The sequence below is a fragment of the Quercus lobata genome, chromosome 11 (genome assembly GCF_001633185.2).
Source record: "Quercus lobata isolate SW786 chromosome 11, ValleyOak3.0 Primary Assembly, whole genome shotgun sequence".
In the NCBI taxonomy this organism is placed as follows: Eukaryota; Viridiplantae; Streptophyta; class Magnoliopsida; order Fagales; family Fagaceae; genus Quercus; species Quercus lobata.
Window position 1 is genome coordinate 39,571,615 of NC_044914.1, and position 17,495 is coordinate 39,589,109.

A 17,495-nucleotide genomic window follows, 5' to 3' on the forward strand; every position below is an offset into this window, starting at 1 on the left:
AACCTCCTACTCCTATATTCTAGCTATGGGCAGGACTTTATAGGGGTTTATATTTTATAAGATGAGTAATGTTAAGAATACTTCTATTTTTTTTTATAAGAATTAGTGCTAAGAATTCAATATTTTCATAGTTGTGATTAAAGCAATATTGCTTTTGCTTAGGTCTACTCATAGTAGAACCTTTTTTATCATGCGATAATCACAATAAATCATGTCATTAATTATTAAAAAATATATATATATATATATTGTATTCTAGATTTATTATTATAGAATAATAAAATGGAATTGATGGATGATAAAATAATGAAATGAAATTGAAATAAATAAATAAATATATTTTCTCTTAATTTTTTGGAAGTTCATATATATATATATATATATATATAAAGTAATGACATGAAAAAAAAAAAAAAAAGATTATATGAGATTCATATGCTTAAAAAATCTAGATTTCACCTCTATTTTATTAAAAGAATGAGTGTTTCTCTCACTTTTGAGAGGAAGGCTTAAAAGAAAATGAAATGAAATGAAATATAAATTTTCTTCCAACCATTTCATTCGTTCTCAAAATTTTCAAACATAGAATAAATGAAATGTCTCTTAAAAATCTTGTCCGCATGAAGATTGCTTATTTCCATTCTATTTATCGTTCCAAGCAAGCCTCTTTTTTTTCCCCCTTTCTTGAGACGACTTCCAAGCATGCAAAGATGTAAAGATGTTTCAAATCCAATAAAAAAGAAGTCATTAAATTTGATTGGTCCAAAAAATGTTAGTTTATTTGTTATTCAAACATAAACCATGAAGATATAGATATTGAATTAAATGTCAACCAAAAAGTCCGCCATAATTGAGGGAAAATTATTAAATATTTTGAGAGTACCAGAAATAATGTGTACTTCTCATTCTCACATGAATTATGAATCCAACACTAAATTTAATTAGTGGAATCTACAATTATGTGAGAATGCAAAGATGTAAAGATGTTTCAAATCCAATAAAAAAGACGTCATTAAATTTGATTGGTCCAAAAAATGTTAGTTTATTTGTTATTCAAACATAAACCATAAAGATATAGATATTGAATTAAATGTCAACCAAAAAGTCCGCCATAATTGAGGGAAAATTATTAAATATTTTGACAGTACCAGAAATAATGTGTACTTCTCATTCTCACATGAATTATGAGTCCAACCATAAATTTAATTAGTGGAATATACAATTATGTGCGAATGAGGAATACGCATTTATAGTATTTCGAGAGTACTCAATAATTACCCATAATTGGGTGCATCTTTAAAATCATAAACAACGGCAGCTTTTATGATCTACAGCACCAGCCGATCTGCTGATTGATCGCTTTTTTTTTAATACTTAATACAAAAATAAATATTAGCTTAGTTTAATAACAATAATAGTGGATTTTAATTAGCTTAACGTAAAGTTTCTTGTGCTTAAATAAAATATCTAGGATTCAAACATTGCCTACATAAAAAATTAATTAATATCTTAGTTGGATGATAAAGAATAAATTTTATGGAACGAACACTAGATTTGAAATCCTATTGAATCTATTGGGGAAAAAAAGTAATAACAGTAGCTTTTAGGGATTGAAGATGCATTTCATTAGCAATTCCAAGTCAAGTGTACAACCCATTAAAAAAAAAAAAAAAAAGCTAAAAACAAAATACCCAAATCATGATTAGTCACAAATCTGCATTAGTAGACGGTAATAGTCACTGCAGGCCAGTCAATCTCATCCCTACACTGCAGCCAAGTGGCTGATTAATAATAGAACCCAGCTATGTTCAGGCTGTTTAATTAGTCTTTACGAAGATATACACATACGCGGTGGAGAACCAAGTTTGAGGCTTCCGAGCAAGGAAAAAAATAGATAATGTTTTATATATCTATATCACATTAAAGTTCTATTTTTCTTAGAAGAAAAAACAAAAGGGTTTCTTCTAACTTCACGGTTTTCTGATGTAGAATTTAAATACAATAATAATAGGTAAAGTTATTTTGATAAATAAATATATAACTTCAAAACTAGCTTATCTAGAAGAAAAGTAAAAACAATGACAACAACAATAACATAATAACAATAGAGTAGACTAGTTTCCTCCTACACTGTGTTAATATGGTTATAGCTTTATTAAATATATATATATATATATTCACAGTATGATTATCGATAAATTGTGTGGTTTGTGATTAAAATATATATTTAAGAGATTTTTTTAGTTTTTCGTTAAAATATTTTTTTGGGTCCTTAATTTGTTCTTTTGGGAAATCAATTCAAATTAAATAGGATGGTTTTGAAAATAATGAAAAGTAAACACCAAAGCAACCCTAGTCCAATATATGTAGCATTATCAATTATCACACTAAGCTAGTATAATGTCTGCATAAATGTCCCAGTATGACAATGTAGTAAGAAGTTACAGATCCTTTGAAGGCCATGCAAATAATACATGCTAGCTACTACCAGTCTACCATCACATCTGCACTGTTGGCAAGTGCTTTGAGTCTGAAGGTGGAGGTTCAGTTTTGGTCTGGGCTTTGCATGGGCTAGACTGAGACCCACTTGACTTTCTAATATAATGTTCTAGATGAAAATTTAATACAATCTATCGAATCGTTAATGTTTGTTAAATACATAACATGACTAGTTCCATACACATTTGTGTACACAAACTTGAAAATTACATTTCTAAAGCACGATTTCACAATTTAACTGAAATCGTGTCTTTAAGACACGATTTCAACTGACGTGGCGCACATACTCTGTACACACTAATGTGTAATAATTAGTACTCAAAGAATATCATTGTAAAAATCATGAGCAATTCATATGGCTTTAAGATATTTAGAGATGACATTGCTAATAAGAAAATTTATGAGAAATATTCAAAGTAAATAACTAAGGTTCCCATTTTTTTTTTTTTTTTTGGTATATATACATTTCAATAGGGGGAGAGGATGATTCGAATCATGAATGTTTTCATTAGAGACATTAAGAGATGTCAAATAACTTGGAGTTCATTGTCTAAGATTTCCAAATTTTACAATATAGATGTTAGAAATACTGAATGAATGTATTGTATTTCTTAGAGAATAAAATACATGAGTGCCTTTATATAAGAGGTAAAGTGTATAGTACAAGTATGTGTGTTATACAAGTAAACAAGGTAGGCCTAAAGCCCATAGTCCTATTACACATTAACAACCCCCCTCAAACTCAAGGTGGGTGTGAGGCCAACTTGAGGTTGTCAACCAAAGCACGAAGGCGTCTCTTAGGATGTGACTTGGTGAAGATATCTGCAAGTTGATCTTTAGAGGAGATTGAGAACATCTTAAGAGCACCATTGATGGAGATCAAGGCACCGCTTCGAAGGATCTCGTTCAAGTACCAATTGGGCCGGTTACGAGAGCACAAGCAAAGAAATTCAAGGATGTACTTAACGGACTCATCCAAGAGTTATGGGCTCAAGCAAATTCGTGGAGGCCCATTGAGCATGATCCACGTGGGCAACAAAAAATCGTCAACTTGATTCAAGTTCTACAAAGATCCGGTCAAGGCTAAGAATTGACATGAAATATTTTGGGTCTATGTAAAAAACGTTATTCTAGGTTTAGGTGATTTATTTCTTTGTTTTTAGGTGCATTTAATGCTTTTTAGGTCAAACTTTATTCCTAATATGGTTAGGTATCAATTAGGAGTTATTTTAGAATATATTTTCTTGTCTGTCAAGTTTTAAGGAGCCCTTAAATAGTCGTCTAAGTCTGTAAACGTTTTTCAGATATTATTAATAAAATTTGTGAGGTTTATTCTCTTTGGTTCTTTGAAGAACTACTCGAACTTATCGGGAATTCCCGTGGCGTTTATCTCAACTTATCAAACGGAGTTTCCACCACCGTTTGTGGCGTCTTTCTTACCGAGGTTCTTGTTTGTCATAAATAACGGGTTGAGGTCTCCCATTTGAATCTGTCCATAGAACGATCTTAGGTTCCCTTTCGTTGTTGGGTCTCGTTATTCTTGACAGGATTCACATCATTTGGTATCAGAGCAAGGTTTCTAGTTCAGGTTTGCCTATCCTTTAACATATTTATCTCTTCTTAGCTGAATTTCCTTTACCCTATCTGTTCAATCTTTGTTTGTCTTGTTGATGTCTAAACTATTGGTCTGGTCTCACATCTCTTAGTTATTTCGAAATCTTATTTCATTATTCTCAAAAGCTAGTTGCTGATCATTAAAAAAAAAAATAATAAAAAAAAATAATAAAAAAAATAAAAATAAAAAAGAAGAAGAAGAAGAAGAAGAGAGAGACTCGAAGAAGAAGACAGAAAGGAGTCTGAACAAAAAAAAAAAAAAAAAAATTCACTCTTCTGTGCTTCCAAAATTCCAAAACTGCCATATTCCTTCTAATTCTAATCTGAAAATTTCCATATTCCTTACGTTCAAATCTGAGATTCCTTGATTAGTTCTTGGTGAATTGTTGCTGGAAATTTTGAGTTGTTTGTTTAGTTTCAAAAGAACTGAAAGAGAATTATCGAGTGGAAAAAGGCAAGAGTGGTGAGAACATCAGAGGGTAAAAGCCATATTATTTTGAGTGGAACACGAGTGGAGAGTGACCCACATTCTTGAGTGTAAACACGTAAGGGAGTGATTCGTGAGGTTCTTTTTTTTTTTTTTCTTTCTTTCTTTCTTTCTTCTAACCTTTGTTTTGCAGCAATCATGTCTCACGATAGTGGTAAGAACATTGCCGAAGATGATACAAAATTGGTTGATCCGAAAATGTTTTTGGAGGCAATGATGAGTGAGATGAGGCGTGTGATGAAGATGGAGATGGCGCAGGTTCACGAACGGATAGATCAAATGGAGAATAGACGTGAGGAGCAACCACAAAATGGTCGTAATTTACGTAGAAGGGAAAGAGTTCCACCGAGGGAGGAGGATGAAGAGCGTTATGGGTCTGGTTTTGATGAAGAAGAAGATCGGGATTCTATTGTTAGCAATAGGAGACCTGGAGGAAGATTTAGAGAAGTTAGGAATCGCGAAGACAACAACTTGGGTGGTATTAAGATGAAGATTCCGTCCTTTCAAGGTAGGTCTGATCTTGAGACATATCTTGAGTGGGAGAAGAAGATGGAGTTCGTGTTTGATTTCCACAATTACTCCGAGACAAAGAAGGTAAAATTAGCCGTGATTGAATTTTCTAAATATGCTATTACTTGGTGGGATCAGCTTGTGATAAACAGGAGGCGGAATAGAGAACACCCAATAGACACATGGGAGGAGATGAAAGTAGTGATGAGAAAGCGATTCATTCCAAGTTACTACTACCGAGAGTTGTACAAAAAGTTACAAGGTCTTAGACAAGGGAGTCGAAGCGTAGAGGACTAATACAAGGAGATGGAGATTGCTATGATCCGCGCTAATGTAGAGGAGGATCGGGAGGCTACAATGGCTAGATGTTTGCTTGGCTTAAACCGGGAGATCCATGATAAGGTAGAGATGCAGCATTATGTGGAATTGGAAGATATGATGCATATGGCTATCAAAGTGGAACAACAACTCAAGAGAGGGAATGGGACACGTGCAGGCCATAACTCTAGTTCTACCTCTTGGAAATCGAGTCATGCTAAGCCGCTGGACAAGTCACAAACGCCCAAACTCGAGCCTAAGTCCTCGACCACTAGCCACGTTCCTCAAGGTAAAACCTCTACCTCTACCTCTAGGAATCGTGATATCAAATGTTTTAGATGTCAAGGCAGGGGCCACATAGCAAGTCAATGTCCAAACAAGCAAGTCATGGTGTTGCAAGCCAATGGTGAAATTGTGACCGATGATGAAGATTCTGACACCGACGACATGCCGCCATTAGAGGATATTTCTGAGGAGGAGTATTTAGCCCCTGGTGCATTGACATTGGTAGCGAGGAGAGCATTGAGCTTACAAGCAAAAGGAGTTGATGAAATACAGCGGGAGAACATCTTTGAAACTAGGTGCTACGTTAAAGACAAGGTATGTAGTGTGATTATTGATGGTGGCAATTGTACTAATGTTGCAAGCACAATTATGGTGGAGAAATTGGGATTGCCCATGGTAAAGCACCCTAGACCGTACAAGTTGCAATGGCTAAATGATAGTGGTGAGATCAGGGTGAACAAGCAAGTGTTAGTTGCATTTCGAATCGATAAATACGAAAATGAAGTGTTGTGTGATGTAATACCGATGCAAGCGGGACACTTATTGCTAGGGCGTCCATGGCAGTTCGATAGGCAAGTGAAGCATGATGGCTTTACGAACAAGTACTCTTTTGTACTTAATCAACGATCAATCACTCTTGTACCATTGACACCGCAGCAAGTATACAAGGATCAAGTAAGATTACAAAAGGAGAGTGATCAAAAGAAAAAGAGTGAGCAAAAGAAAAAGAGTGAAAATCAGAGAGAGGCTGAGAAAAATGAGGGAGAAAAAGAAAATCAAAGTTCGGCCCTTAAGAAAAAATCATAGAGAAAACAAAAGAATTTCTACGCAAAAGTGAGTGAGATCAAGCGAGCAATGTTTTCAAATAAGCCGATGATTATACTTTTGTACAAAGAGGCACTTTTAAACACTAAGGAACTTGACCTTGCTTTGCCTAGTTCTATTATTTCTCTTTTGCAGGAGTACGAGGATGTCTTCCCCGAGGAAACACCACATGGGTTACCTCCAATCCGAGGAATTGAACATCAAATTGATTTTGTTCCCGGTGCAACCATTCCAAACCGACCAGCTTATAGGAGCAATCCCAAGGAGACAAAGGAGCTTTAATGGCAGGTAAGTGAATTGTTGGAGAAAGGGCATGTGAGGGAGAGCATGAGCCCATGTGTAGTTCCGGTCTTACTTGTACCTAAAAAGGATGGGATATGGAGAATGTGCGTTGATTGCCAAGCCATCAACATAACGGTAAAGTATCGTCATCGTATCCCACGCTTAGATGATACGTTAGATGAGCTGCATGGTTTTTGCATATTTTCTAAGATTGATTTAAAAAGTGGTTATCATCAAATTAGGATAAAAGAAGGAGATGAATGGAAAACCGCCTTTAAAACAAAATATGGTTTGTATGAATGGTTAGTTATGCCTTTTGGTTTGACTAATGCTCCAAACACCTTTATGAGACTTATGAACCATATTTTGCGTGCATTTATAGACAGATTTGTTGTTATCTATTTTGATGATATACTCATTTATAGCAAAAACATAGACGATCACGTAGTACATTTGAAATCCGTTTTAGATGTGCTAAGGAAAGAAAGGTTGTTTGCTAATTTAAAGAAGTACACTTTTTTCACCGATAAGCTTGTATTTTTGGGATTTGTTGTTAGTGCACAAGGTATATAGGTTGATGAAGAGAAGGTACGTGCAATCCAAGATTGGCCGAGTCCCACAAGCGTAGGTAATGTTCGTAGTTTTCATGGACTTGCTAGTTTCTACCGACGGTTCGTGAAGGACTTCAGTAGCTTAGCCGCACCGCTTATCGAAGTGATCAAGAAGAACGTTGGATTTCGGTGGGGAGAAGAACAAGAGAAGGCATTTCAATTAATCAAAGAGAAGCTGACTAACGCACCTTTGTTGTCTTTGCCCAACTTTTCTAAAACGTTTGAAATTGAATGTGATACTTCAGGTATTGGTATAGGAGCCGTTCTTATGCAAGAAGGACGACCAATTTCTTACTTCAGCGAGAAACTCAGTGGGGCAGCCTTAAACTACCCAACTTATGATAAGGAGTTGTATGCATTGGTTCGGGTTTTAGAGACGTGGCAGCACTACCTATGGCCTAAGGAGTTCGTGATTCACACTGATCATGAGTCCTTGAAACACTTAAAGGGCCAACACAAGCTAAACAAAAGGCATGCGCGATGGGTGGAGTTCATAGAGACGTTTCCATACGTCATTTGGTACAAGCAAGGTAAGGAGAATGTAGTCGCTGACGCACTTTCTTGCAGGTATGCCTTACTTTCCACACTTGATGCAAAATCGGTTGGTTTTGAACACATTAAAAAATTATATGCTGAAGACCACGAATTTTGTGAGGAATATCGAGCTTGTGAGAAAATTGCCTCTGGTAAGTTCTTTAAGCTTGATGGATTCCTATTTCGAGAAAATAAGCTATGCGTGCCTAATTGTTCTATAAGGGAGTTATTAGTGTAGGAATCACATGGTGGGGGATTAATGAGACATTTTGGAGTTGCAAAGACTTTAGCTATTTTGCAAGAACACTTCTATTGGCCTCACATGAAACGAGATGTCGAACGGATTTGCGGTAGATATGTCACATGTAGGCAAGCTAAATCCAAAGTGCAGCCCAACGGTTTGTATACTCTTTTACCAATTCCTAGTGAGCCTTGGATTGATATTTCAATGGATTTTGTGTTAAGATTTCCTAGGACTAAACGTGGAAGAGATTCAATTTTTATGGTCATGGATAGATTTTCTAAAATGACACATTTTATTCCATGTCACAAAACGGATGATGCTTCACATGTTGTTGATTTGTTCTTTAGAGAGATTGTGAGATTACATGGCATGCCTAGGACAATTGTTTCGGATAGAGATGCTAAGTTCTTGAGCTATTTTCGGAAGATTTTGTGGCGTAAGCTAGGTACTAAGCTATTATTTTCCACTACTTGTCATCCACAAACTGATGGTCAAACTAAAATAGTAAATAGGACTTTGTCTACTCTATTAAGGGCAATCATTAGAAAGAATATCAAAACATGGGAAGAATGTTTATCACATGTTGAGTTTGTATATAATAGAGCTGTTCATTCTGCTACCAAATTTTCGCCATTTGAAATTGTGTATGGTTTTAATCCTTTAACTCCATTGGATTTATCTCCTTTACCTTTGACGAAGCACGTTAATTTAGATGGTAAAAAGAAAGCTGACTTTGTAAAGCAGATTCATGAGAAAGCAAGACTTAACATTGAGCGAAGAACGGAGCAATATGCCACACAAGCCAACAAGGGACGTCGCAAACTGGTTTTTGAACTTGGAGATTGGGTTTGGCTGCATATGAGAAAAGAAAGATTCCCGACGAAAAGATGTTCCAAATTGCCCCCAAGAGGAGATGGTCCCTTTCAAGTCCTCGAGCATATTAATGACAATGCTTACAAGCTACATTTACCTGGTAAGTACGATGTAAGTGCCACTTTTAATGTTACTGATTTGAGTCCTTTTTATGTAGGTGATGATTTGAGGGAAAATCCTTTTCAAGAGGAGGGGAATGATAGAGATCAAGGCACCGCTTCGAAGGATCTCGTTCAAGTACCAATTGGGCCGGTTACGAGAGCACAAGCAAAGAAGTTCAAGGATGTACTTAACGGACTCATCCAAGAGTTATGGGCTCAAGCAAATTCGTGGAGGCCCATTGAGCATGATCCACGTGGGCAACAAAAAATCGTCAACTTGATTCAAGTTTTACAAGGATACGGTCAAGGCTAAGAATTGGCATGAAATATTTTGGGTCTATGTAAAAAACGTTATTCTAGGTTTAGTTGATTTATTTCCTTGTTTTTAGGTGCATTTAATAATTTTTAGGTTAAACTTTATTTCTAATATGGTTAGGTATCAATTAGGAGTTATTTTAGAATATATTTTCTTATCTGTCAAGTTTTAAGGAGCTCTTAAATAGTCGTCTAAGTCTATAAACGTTTTTCAGATATTATTGATAAAACTTGTGAGGTTTATTCTCTTTGGTTCTTTGAAGAACTACTCGAACTTATCGGGAATTCCCGTGGCATTCATCTTGACTTATCAAACGGAGTTTCCACCACCGTTTGTGGCGTCTTCCTTATACCGAGGTTCTTGTTTGTCATAAACAACGGGTCGAGGTCTCCCATTTGAATCTGTCCATAGAACGATCTTGGGTTCCCTTTCGTTGTTGGGTCTCGTTATTCTTGACGGAGTTCACATCAACCATGGACAAGATAATAAGGGATAAAATGACAATCGATCTTAATGTGTTTAGTCCGTTCATGGAAGACATCATTATGAGTAATATAAATGGCACTCTGATTATCGCAATAAAGAAGAGTAGCAGAAGATGTGAACACACCTAAGTCCTTAAGAAGCCATCGTAGCCAAATGAGCTCAAATGTGGTATCAGCAAGGGCACGATATTCTACTTTAGTACTGAAGCGGGCCATAAGGGTTTGTTTCTTACTTCGCCAAGAAATTAGAGAAGAACCAAGAAGAAATCAATAACCAATGGTGGACTTACGATTAGTAAAATCTCCTGCCTAATTAGCATCAGAGAATGCATAGAGAACAAGAAAAGATTAAGCAGAGTAGAAAAGGCCATGGAAGAAAGTACCCTTCAGGTATCGAAGAATGTGCAGAACAGCAACATAGTGAGTTGATCATGGAGCAGACAAATACTGGCTCACCTGGTGAATAACATGGGAAATGTCTAGATGAGTGATAGTGAGATAAACTAAGTTGCCAACCAATCATCTGTAAAAAGAGGGATTAGACAATGATTTCCCCCCCCCCCCCCGAGGGAGTCAGATGCGCTTTAAGTTCAATTGGAGTATCAACAATCTTGCTATTAGTGAGTCCAGCTCAAGACAAAAGTTCAGAAGTATACTTGGCTTGAGTAATATAAAGACCATCTATGGAATGAATAATTTCAAGACCTAAGAAGTAGTTGAGATGTCTAAGATCTTTCATCTCAAACTACTGACTGAGAAAATTTTTGAGTTCTTGAATGCTACTATGCTCATCACCAGTTATAATCATATCATCCACATATAGGAGAAGCAAAATGGTGCCTTTGTCAGTGCGACGAAGAAATAAGGTAGAATCACAAGGACTGACAGTGTAACCCAAGCGAAAGATAGTGGAGCTGAACTTCACAAACAAAGCTCTTGGAGCTTGTTTAAGGCCATTAAGAGCACGTTAAAGGTGCAAACCTTGTTTGATTCAATAAAGAAACCAAGAGGAGGTTGCATATAAACTTCTTCACTTAAATCCCCATTAAGGAAGGTATTTTTGACATCCATTTGAAAAAATGTTCCATTTACTGGCAACAGCAACAGTTAAGAGGGCATGAACAGATGAGATATGAGCAATCAAAGTAAAGGTCTCTTCATAATCAATCCCATACTTCTGTGTAAAATGTTTTGCAACAAGACGAGTTTTATATCGCTCAATAGACCCATCAGAGTGAGTCTTGATCTTGTAGACTCACTTACAACCAACCACAGATTTCCCATGGGAGAGAGTCACCAAATCCTAAGTATGGTTTCTAGATAATGCATCAAGTTCCTTTTTCATTGCAATCTGCCATAAAGAGTCAATGGAGACTTCACGATAGGTGTGAGGCTCGTGCAGTGTAGCAAGGCAGTATAATAATGATAATCAAGTAAATGTGCAAGAATAGATCTTAGCCGCGTTAAGTGACGAGGTGGAATATCTTGTGCAAGATCTTCAAGCGAAACAAGAGTAGGGGACCCAAGTTTAAGGTTGGGTGGCTTATCTTCCACCTATTCATTAAAGGGTAATTGAGGAGAGGCATAAAAAATATTAGATGGTTGGACAAAAAAGTCTATAGGAGGATCATGAGTAACTATAGAAGGAATATATGGCTCATCTGGAAAAAGATCTAAGATATAAGAGGTAGATAGGGAGGCACGAAAGTGAGAGAGCTCGACAAAAGTGCGATGTTCCCAAAAGACAACATTGCAAGAGATACGAAGACGATGAGAGACAGGATCATAACACCGATACCCCTTTTGAGTTTTACCATAGCCAAAAAAACAACGAAGTCTAGACCGAAGCTTAAGTTTGTCATGCTCACGTGGCTGAAGAAGAACGAAACAAGCAGAACCAAAGGAGCGAAGATAGTGATAGTCTGGATGTGACCCAAAAAGGTGTTCATAAGGAGTTTGATTTTGGATAACAGGACTGGGAATGCGATTAATAGCATGAACAGCATGAAGAGCAGATTCACCCCAAAAAGGAGCAGAAACTTTGGCAGAGAGAAGGAGAGCACGAACAGTGTTAAGAATATGACGAAATTTTCTTTTGGTTCTACCATTTTACTGAGAGGTACCTGGACAAGTTAGTTGATGAATAGTGCTATAGGAATGCAAAATAACTTGGAAAACATATTGAGTGTATTCAAGATCATTATTAGATCGAAAAATTTTGATACGTTTGAAAAATTGAGTTTCAATCATTTTTGCAAAATTAGAATATACTTGCAATAATTGTGAACGATGTTTCATATCAAAAATCCAACTATAGCGAGAATAATTATCAACAAAGACAACAAAATATCGAGATCCACTGATACTAGAGATAGAGGAAGACCCCTAAATATCAGAATGAATTAGATCTCAGTAGACATTAATTCACTAGTGTTGAAATACAAAGCTAGTTGTTTTCCTAACTGACATGAAAGTTTTCTATGGACACTAAACCTAACAAACCTCTAGAAGCCAAGTGTTGTACTTGAGAGGAAGATGAGTGACCAAGTCGGGCATGCTAAAGTGCAAGGGAATGAATAGAGGAAACTGCAGCAGCAACAAAAATAAGAGCAACAAGTGGAAGACGAAGGTTGTCCACGAGAAACATACGCCCAACTCGGGGACCAATCCCAAGTTCCTATCCCGCCCTCAGATCTTGCATAATACACTCAGAATAATCAAAGGTTATGCGATAATCCAACTCAACTAATTGTCCCATAGAAAATAAATTGTAAGAGAGGTTAGGAACATTAAAGACCCCAGGAATTGAGAGGTTGGAGGTCGAGATAGAACCTATATTATGACCAAACAATGTGAAACCATTAGCCATGCGAATATTAAGAGGCTGTGTGTTGACACCCTATTTTGCAACCTGCATTTAACCTCACATGAAGGGTAAAATGGTAATTTCACCTTGGAAATATGCATCTTGATTCTGGTCATTAGATCCTTACTCTCATTTCACCAAAATGATTTTGATGTTGTAACAATCAAATTGACTAGTCATAAGCCCGAATCAGACCACCAGACTGAAAGTTATCATCAAATCAGGTTTTAATGGCTAAGATGCATCATCACAAATTAAGTCCGACTATATGTGATTATGAATAATTGATTTCAATTGGTTATAAGTATAATCAATTTGAGATTGATGATGTGTCATAATTTGATTGGTTAGAACTATATTTTATGGTAGGGTTGCACATACCTAATTAACTAGATAGTTAAACATTAATTATTCAATGAATAATTTGTGCAATTATCTTTTAATTAGAGTAAATTTAGAACCAATTAAGTTTGAAATGGGAGTGATTGGAGCCATTTAATGTTAATTAGGAGCTAATTTGGGACCTATTAATGTTAATTGTGTTGAAACCATTTTCTAACAAATGACCTCTGCTCACCATTTCATCCATATCTCTCAGAATTTTTTGAATCTGTGAATGAGGTTAATTTTCCCAGAAACTAGACATCCGGGGTTTCAATTTGAGCACAAGAACGAGAAAATTCCGATTAGAATTGAGTCAGATATGATTTTTTGAAATTGACTTTACAGACTATTATAGCAGCTACGGGAAAACCGAATTTTGCCTTACTCCTCACTCCCACCAATCTTTCTATTTAATACACCAGATTTTCCCAAAGGCTAAAATGAGGTCTAGATTCATGATTCTTTGTCAACTCTCATTAAATGGTCTTTCATTCATATTTTCTCAATTACTACTATATAAACCACCCTCTCCTTCATTCCAAGACACAAAAAAGCCCCCCTCTCTTCTCTTCTCTTGAGTTTTAGTGAAGTTGAGTAATCTTGTCATATCTTGATTTTCTTGAGACTCAAGGTATTGAGTGAGACTCACTTTCCCTCTCCTAGCTCTTCTTTTCTTCCACCCTTAGGACCTCTATCAAGAGTTTCCTTCTCCACCATATGGATCTTGCATAAAGGTATAATCTCTTTCCCTAACTTGTTTTTGTGTTACCATGATGAGAATGTAGGATTAAAGCATGATAGTAACGATTTAAATTCTCTTGAATATGTTTGAATGTTTTTAAATGTTCTTATGTGTTCTTCACATATTCTTAATTATTTATCAAATGTTCATGCATAAACACTAGTCTTGATCTTAAATCCATATCAAAAATATGAAAATATGTTTGTTTAATAATTTTTTCAAATCCTTGAATCTAGGATATCACCATCCACATACATTCACTAGAATTTATTTTTCAATCCAAATGAAATGCTTAATAAATTGAATTAGGGTTTATCAAATGCACACACTTAAAATTCAACATGCAAATTGATTGATAACATATTGGATGATGTGATATGAATGTTGGTCATCATAATCTAGAAGATCGGTTTCACCGGATAGGGTGGGTGCCTAACACCTTCCCACCTTCTAACATAACTTCCGAGCTTAGATCAAGGGTTAGTAAATCAAATGCTTATCTATGTAATTTTCAATTTCTAAATTATAACTAGGAAACAAAGTCATGTACTTTATCTTAGATTGTATCTAGGACCAAAGCCATGTAATTTTCCTATGATCAATGTAAATTCAATTTCAAATTAATAAAATGAGAAAATTTTCAATTATGGTTTTCTTATTTTTCCAATAATTAAATAAGTAGCGACTTCATTGTAAACCCCTTAATCTAAAGGAGAAAATATAACTAATCAAACCTCCATTTTGAGAGGCAATAACACGACTTCACCCATTCACGTGCGTTTGGCCCAACATCCTATAAAAGGGGGTCAGGGGTGCGGTCTCTCATAGTGTGGTGTAGGTTCAAGTTGAGAAAATAAGGATGGGTGAGGTGTCATGTGATTGCAACAAGCAGAATCCATAAGCCAAGAGGAAAGAGACATACCAGATGAATGTTTTAAAGGTCAATTGTGGAAATGGTAATAGTAGATCCAGAAGACTTAGACTTTGCGGAGATGAGAGCCATTGGTTGGATACTCTCGGTGTTAGCAACAATAGCAGTAGAAATGGAAATAGTTAATTTATTGCGTTGATAGCAAGTCTCAATATTATGGCCAAGATGTTTGTAAAAATTGCAAAAACGTTTGTTAGATTGTCAGCAATAATCGTTACAATAAAAATAAGACTTGTCCTTATTCTTCATTTAGAAGTAAAATATGAAAAAATGGTCTGCAAAAATGAAATCTACGCGAAAAACTAGATAGGGAGTACCTGGACTGCAAAAAGTCAACGGTCAAAGTCAAAGTCAACGGTCAACAGTGCAGTCAACGAACTCACTGTAATGACGTCAGCAAGATGATGTAAGTAGTTGACTGTTTTTCTGACGTAAGCTGCTAATTGCGTGCTGACGTCGCGATGACATAAGCAATGACGTAGATGATGACGTCAGCTAGGGCTTATGTGGATGCTGACGTGGTAGTGATGACGTCAGCAGGTAACCCAATGGCGCGTGAGGCACGTGGATCAACTCGCTGAAACTTTGGGTGGCGCGTGAGGGTGCAAGGGAGCTCCGATGTAGAAGTTTCTGGCTGCGTTGAGTAGATCAATTGACGATATACACGATGATATGTCTCGTGTCGTAATTGGAGGTCAGAAGTGATAGATCCAACGATGGTAGTGGTCTTGGCGGTAGAGAAGGAGCTTCTGGAGGAAGAGATTCAACCCTGAGGACCTCTGATGGCGGCGGAGTAGTCGGGAGAGGGCACTGAAAGGGCTTACTGACTACAGAAGTTGAGGCAGCAAAAAATACCAACAAAGACAAGACTACAAGACACAAGAAAATTAGAGCAGTGGCTTTGATATCATGTTAGAAATATTGAATGAATATATTGTATTTCTCAGAGAATAAAATACGTGAGTGTCTTTATATAGGAGGCAAAGTGTGTAGTACAAATATGTGCGCTATACAAGCAAACAAAGCCCACAGCCCTATTACCCATTAACAATAGGGTTTCGGGTACAAGTTTATGTTAGGACAAATATTTTAAAATAGAGCAACAAATTCACATAAAATGATAAAATCTAATTAAGATGTTGATTCGGTGGGACTTTTTGTAGTTACTTGTATAACAGGCTATTGAAAAATTGGTGGCTTCCACTCAAACAACCAGATATTGCTTGTATGAAAGTTGGGTATGACAATCATAATTCTTCGTATATTGAAGTATATGTCTTTGTAGTCCAATATATGTTAGCACTTAGCACTAAATTTTTTTTTTTTTTTTTTTTTCTAGAAAACCTCATGCACAAATCAAAGCTTACAAATTTGTCTTTGTTTTTGACATTTGGAGAAGCAAATTTGAAATTAATGTGTGAAAATCCATTAGTGTGTGTGTGGTGATGACTGATGGGTGCACCACCTAAATATGATTGCAAAATTTGACAATACCTTCAAAATATGAAAGTGATTTTGAATTTTGTTTTTTTTTGGAGTGCTTTTCAACACAAGCACGTTACCAAAGCCAACCATAATTAAACAATTTTTGCTGCGCAATAATGCCTAACATTGTAGTATTGGTACTATGCTCTTGACCTTTTATTTCATTTAGGCCTATCAAAATGATAGGAAGAAAAATATCTTAATCTAATATTTATGCTGAGTATGAGTGGTTTGCATGTCTAAGCATGATGTTTCGGTGTGGTACAGCTTTGATTATCGAAGATGTCGCTATACTAATTTGTTTTACACCATTAAAAATTATTGGAAATTATCTTAAATCAAATAAATTTAAACTAAATTGCGTTGAGAGTCTATTTTATCATAGATATTATGATCTAAGATTGGAGATCAAGTTACAAGACGGTAAGGGTGTTGGACACCGTCTCCCCTAACTTAAAGGTTGGTCTTTTGCAAATTAATGATCAATTTATGTTATATAATCAAAATATCAATGCCATCCATACCTTAAAAGTAAAATCATTACAAAAAATGCTTATAAAAGAAACCTGAGATTCATGAGCAACATGTTAACCTAGAAATCTTTCAAAGAAAAAAAAAAAATTGTTAATTAGCCAAGAAATCATGATCAAAGAATTCACACAATGACACAATCTTCTTGAAGAATCGTGACGAAGGTCTTATGAAAAGATCAAGGGTCATTCAGTTGCATTTTTATCACATGCACACTCATCACTCAATCGTTGAGACTATAACTTCCACCTTTCAATTTAAAGGGAGGGGGTTAGAGATATTCTAAGCAAGAGACTCAATTTATTGTAAGTCCATGTTTCTGTAAAACAACCAAAAGTAATTTTAATCACATATATTATATTAAAGTTGAAGTTGAGAGAAAGTTCAATTAATATTTCAAAAAATATATTCTAATTAAAACGTCAAATTTTTGCCAAGTGTCCTTATAATTGCCTTATAATTTTGATGCCAACTTGCCAGGTGTTTTTAGATTTTAAATGAACTCCAATTTCATCTTAAATATCCTTTCAATTATACTCTAATTTAATATTAATTATATTTTCATGCAAATT

The 17,495-nt window shown here is 35.7% G+C and overlaps 1 pseudogene; it reads left to right on the top strand.

Moving 5' to 3' along the window:
• The first annotated feature begins 5,234 nt into the window (after positions 1 to 5,234).
• Positions 5,235 to 9,496, top strand: LOC115966842 (annotated as a pseudogene).
• Positions 9,497 to 17,495: the final 7,999 nt, after the last annotated feature.